Here is a 5,960-nt window from a genome sequence, read left to right as displayed (position 1 = left end):
ATGAACCCTGATGTCAAGCACGGACTCTGGGTACTAATGATGTGTCAGTATAAGTGTGTGGACTTTAACATCTTGTGTGAGAAGTCGACAGTGGGGTAGGCAGTGCACGAAGGGGTGCAGGAGGTAGATGGGCAGTCTGTGATTTCTGCTCAGCTTTACTGTGAACCTAAAACTGTTCTAAACAATAGAAGCTACTGTATTGTATTTTTTAAAGATTTTATTTATTTTAGAGAGAGAGCGAGCAGGAGCAGGGGGGAGGGGCAGAGGGAGAAGCAGACTCCCCACTGAGCTGGGAGCCCCACGCTGGGCTCGATCCCAGGACCCTGGGATCGTGACCTGAGCCAAAGGCAGATACTTAACCAACTCAGCCACCCAGGCGCCCAGAAGCTCTCTTTGTTTTGAAGATATTTCAGGTAAGCGTTTTGAAGAAAATCCCTGAAGTTACTGTGATAGAGATGTGGACGTGGCAAATTTTGATGGGTTATGGGTATTCTCTCTGAGAGAGTTTAAATTCTTTTTTTGGGTGAAGGAGGCTGTCTAATCCCAGGGTTTTCTGCGCTGCTGAGGTGAGAAGAGTATTGTTACTACCATATTGTTAGAAAATTGTGTGTGTGTGTGTGTTTGTGTGTGTTCCAGTCAAACAATATTTTCAGAACTCTTTTTTTCTAGTTAATATAATTTTCTTTATTACCAAACATCTGATCCTTTTGGTAAATCAACGTGCGTACCTCTTGCCAAAACGGAAAGAGCATCCTCTGCTTCTAGGGCCCACAGTTTAATTTATATCTATTAACCAACATTATTGATCACATTGTGCATATTCTCCACATTTTCATTGATTTATTTCTTTTGACTTCTTCTGTCAAAGACTGGGAAGGTGTGTCAGAGTTTCCTCAAACAATTTCGTATCTTTGCATTTTAAAACACATTTTGTAAGTAGATTTCAAATATATTTGGATGCTTTGTCATTCACCTCATAAATATTCATGAGTATAATAGCTCCATTGACATTTTATCTTAATTGATGAGTGCCTTCAAATTTTGCCCTTGACATATTTCAGCAAATCAAACTTTGTTCCGTCTTAGAGATGCCTTTAAAAAAAAAAAAACAAAAAAACCAAAAACCAAACTTCTTTTTGTGCAGATGCATTCGTTAAAAGACTTGGAACATTAATTTTCTATATAGATTTCTAAAAAAAGATGAACAGAATTACTTAAAATCAACTTCAGATTATGAAAAATAGAGAAAAGTACTTCTCAGTAACCTTTCCTAGGCTGATTAAAACAAGCAAAACCACAAAAACACTCAATGAAGTCATCCTTTGATATGTGCTGATTTTGAAAGGAAGTGGTTGTGACAATCCAGCCCACATTTTATTTTTTTTTAATTTTTTATTGTTATGTTAATCACCATACATCACATCATTCGTTTGTGAACCAGCCCACGTTTTTAAAAAGAGAAAGAGAGAGAACTAAATAGTAGAACACATCGATGGACATGTTTATTGGTTAAGACATTGGTAATTTTTATTTTATTCAATGTGTTTTCAAGTGCCTCATCAAATCATGGTTTTCAGGGGGTGCCTGGCTGGGTCACTGGGTATAGCATGCAACTCCTGATCTTGGGGTCATGCGTTCAAGCCCCATGTCATTGGGTGTAGAGCTTACTTCAAATTATGGTTTCCATATTAGTATGCCATTCACCTTAGAGACTGTTGTGCCACGACATGCCTTGTCTTGTTGTATTTATGGATTTCACTCGGCAAATTAATGAGCGTTAATAGTTATATGCTTAGAGGTTTAAAATAAATGCGTGAGATTTTGATGTTTTCACGTTTAGGATGTTCCTGCAAAAGGCACACAGAAGATTCTATTTAACAACATCATCGTTGGAAATATGTATCAGAATTAGATATACATATACAGAACACAAGAGCATAGTTTTAAAACAGAATGATGTGGTTTTCGGAGTACATTATAAATGTTATTCCTTCAACCTCATTCTCATAAGCTCTGTGTACTTCCGTTTCAGATGTGTGACATAACAGGAAGTCGATGCTTGCTCTCCTAGGCAGAATAATGCCCCTTCCCACAAAGATGTCTGTCTCGTCATTTCCAAAATTGTGACCATATCACCTAAAATGTCAAAGGAGAATTCAAGCTGCAGATGCAGTGAAGCCTGCTAATGAGCAGACCTTAAAATAAAAGGACTATCCTGGGCTTCATCCAGGTGGACCCCCGTAATCGTAAGAATTCTTAAATGTGGAAGTGGGAGGCAGAATCATTGTTTGAATGAGGTGACATCGGGGTGGCCGGGCTCACTGGGTTATTGTTGGCTTTGAAGAGGAAAGGGTCCACAAGCCAAAGAATGTGATCAACCTTCCTAAGCTGTAAAAGACAAGAAAACATGTTCTGCCCTGGAGCCTCCAGAAAGGACTGCAGTCTTGCTGACATCTGTGAAGCCCATTATGGACTTGCGAACTCCGGAGCTCTAAGGTGGTCTATAAATTTACGTTGTTTCCATCGTTTATTAATTTGCACTTCACAGATTCCCTCCCCTACAATTCAGCAAAAGGTCCTCTCGGTTGTCTAGAATGCTAAACTTCGGCCCACAGAGCAACACGGTGATGGCTGGTTGGCCAAGTCAAAAAATGGTCCACTGGGAGGGGGTCCCCATGTGTACAATGCCGCTGTATTGTAACTTCTTTCACACCCGCCATGCTGGCCTAAGAGAGTCTGTTTTTTAAAAGGGGACACTATTTCCATTTTGCACACTCAAGGATTGAGAGCCTCATTGGAAGCAGTGTGAGGTCTGCCCGTTCTTTATTGTCATGGTTGGCTCACATCCATGCCATGGCTAGACTGAGACAGAAGGCGAAGAGCTTAATTATTTTGCTTTTTATTTTATTATTTCCTTTTGGTTAGTCTTAATGAAATGAGGCCCACGCCTGAAGTGACCAGAAAGACTTCTTGATAATGACTTCCTGTAGCCATCACTGAATTTCTTCATTTAATCAGTAATTTCATTATTTTATGGGGAGCTCTGTAACACCCCCCTTTCTGTGTACATATACACATAACTAGTTTTGTTGTTTTAAAACATCCGTTCCTGTCCAACCTATTTATATAATTTTAAAATATTAAAAATTTCCATGTTTAGTTCCTATCAGCATGCTGTCTTGATTATATCATGGAATTTTGAGATTATTGAGATCTGAAATTCTGACAAATGACCACAACAAATCTATCGATTTGTTCCATTATATTACAGGAAAAGTCTTTGCTGGTAGAAATGCTGCTGAGCTTCAGAAGAGTGTTCTCTTCAGCAGAGAGGAGTCCTGGTTTTTTCTCTGCTGTTTCAGCACATGGTGTTGGATGTGATACAGAACGGTACAACTATGCGGGGCTACAGACGGAAAGTGAAAATCAAGGAGATTCTACAGGTATATTTTTCTCACAGCTTATTGCTAATACTCACCTAAATGCAATGCAAGGAAATGCACAGATAAGGGGGTATCTCCACTTGTGACATGGAAGAATTTTTTTTTTTTTAAGGGGGAAAAATGTGCTTTTAGTTTCTCTGGCTTTTGTAAGAATCTTTCCACCTAAGTAAAGTTTATACTCACTTGACTCCTAGAAATGTCCCGTATATTTATCCTGAGTGATTCTAACTAGTTTATGGGTAGCTCCATGGTCCTCTTGAAGTAACATCTGAAGGTGCTTCCTTTTTCACAAGAATGTTAGTATGCTTTCTCTTTGTGACAATGCCTTGTACCTCCCGTGTACGCATGCGTCTCTTTAAAACAAACGAAGGCTTCAGAGTTTTGCAAGACCACAAAACCCCCTCTGTTATAAATCCTCTTTTGTTTAAGGAATTTTAAAACTAGTTTTCAGTTCAGTTAACCCCCTGCCCTTCTTACCTCAAGGTAAGTTCAAGAGTGAAATGTGTGTATCTGACTGATTTCTGCAGTAGAGGAGTAGTTGGTTAGCATTTTGGCCCCCAGATGACCAGATGGCATTTTCCATTGAAAAAATCTGCAAAGTTGTTTTTGGGATCAGGGAAAGAGGAAACCAGGTCTGGTCTGGTAGGTGTTCCTGCTTTGAAGAGGAGCCTGCACACCTTATTTTTACAAGACAGGTAACAAATAGGTGTTGAGAAACAGTCTGAGGTCTGGTTGTCTAGACCATCATCACCCATGTATGTAATCCCCTTAACAACGTAAAAATAAGTCCTGTATTCTTTTGATGGATCCATTTTGGTTCAGGAAATTAAGGGACTTCTGAGAAGCTGAGAGAGGAGAAGAATTCGGTTTTGTCTGTCCACCAAGCCCAGGCTCCTGTCTTCTCTCGTATTTTCTGCCACAGAACCAATACGGTTATCCCAGTAACTCATGTCCCTGGGCTGTGCAGGAATTCACGGACACACCACTGAAACAGTGTCCTCCGTCCAGGAAAACCAGAGAGGCAAGATGATGTTTGATTACAATACATAATGGATTCCTCAAATGCTTAAATGTAATTAGAGATATAAAAAGGATAGAGGGAAACGTAAAAATGTTATGAATATACAGCACTGTAATGAGTTGCTTTCTTGAGACATAGCACTAGTTGGAGACGCTGGTCCGTTAAAAAAAAAACAACAAAAAACAAACAAACGAAAAAACGGCCAAAGGGAGAAGGCAGTTTAGGAAGACGAAGATGAGGTAACTGGAGCTGCTGCTGGTGGTGAGATTGGGGAAGGTGGGGGAAGGACAGAGAACAGAGAGGTTCATCGTAGTCAGGCTGGCCTTCAGAGAGAGCCTCCGAAGGATGACAGCATTGTCCAGAGCGCTAGGTAAGTTTCCCAATTTCACTGGCAACTGAATAAAATTGAATACAATTCCATTGCCGTCAAATCCTTGAGATTGAGTATTTTTAATTCTGTTTTGCAGAGATTAATGGATCTGGAGTTTATGTTCGGCAGGACCGTCAAGAAAGCAACATTTCTCTTGATCCACCTGCTCTGATAATTTTCCTATTTGGTGACACAAATGAGCCTGGAATGGACAGGAGATGCCGGTTTTACTGGATTTAAGATTCCATCGCAGCCGAGAGCCTGGCATCTTCCGAAACGTCCTCCTGCTTTCAAAGGCACAAATACAGAATCATTAGATTTCTCCCTCAGCTTCATATTTTTCCTAACCAATACAGTGTCTTGGCATTGGTCAGTCTTCAGCCAGATGACTGTGCTGGTCAGTGCTGTGAGGTTTTGAACATTACATTCCTTCCTTAAGGAGGCATTTTGTGAAAGGAAATTCGATTATTGGATATGCTTCAGAAAAAAATGCTGAAAGGTGTATGCCTTTTCATATTAGAAACAAATAGTAATTTTTAATCTTAAAAATACGATCGGAATTCTAAAGCAGTAAAAATGTCTTACATATGTCTATCAGTGAGAGCAGGTAAGTATAAAAGAATATAAGGTACATAATTATAATTGTAGCATCAGAACACGGTTTCTGGACCTCAGCCCTACCAACATTTGTGTCTGGATACTTCCCTCTGGTGGAGGCGTCCTGTGCATCGAAGGACATTGAGCAGCACCTCTGGGCTCCACCCACAAGATGCAAGAGTTGTCCCCTCCAGCCTTCACTGCAGAAATGACCCAGACATTGTCTATGTTGAGAACTACTGTGTTTGAGATGAAGTTGTTTCTTATAATTCTGCTGTTGGGGAAATTTGTTTTCCTTTATATAATATATGTGTGTGTATATATATATATATTTCTTTTTTTTAATCATCTGAAATCTTCCTACCCTCACATCCCAGAAAATATAAGCTCTGTGAGAACAGGGATCTTGTGCATCTTGGTTAGCATACTCAGAGCCTAGCATTTTAATAAATACTTCTTGAATAAATGAATAGAAATATAATAAAATAATAAATATATAAAAATATAATAAAATAAATCTGCTCATGCT

The 5,960-nt window shown here is 39.5% G+C and overlaps 1 long non-coding RNA gene across 1 annotated transcript; it reads left to right on the top strand.

The window, feature by feature from the left end:
- The first annotated feature begins 1,510 nt into the window (after positions 1–1,510).
- On the top strand, positions 1,511–5,171 carry LOC113930677. The gene is made up of 3 exons (XR_003522579.1): positions 1,511–2,496; positions 3,272–3,443; positions 4,932–5,171. It is a non-coding gene; the product is annotated as an uncharacterized LOC113930677 (long non-coding RNA).
- Positions 5,172–5,960: the final 789 nt, after the last annotated feature.

The sequence above is a fragment of the Zalophus californianus genome, chromosome X (genome assembly GCF_009762305.2).
Source record: "Zalophus californianus isolate mZalCal1 chromosome X, mZalCal1.pri.v2, whole genome shotgun sequence".
In the NCBI taxonomy this organism is placed as follows: Eukaryota; Metazoa; Chordata; class Mammalia; order Carnivora; family Otariidae; genus Zalophus; species Zalophus californianus.
Note: the sequence above shows the minus strand (reverse complement) of the source record. Positions and strands in the feature narration are given on the sequence as shown.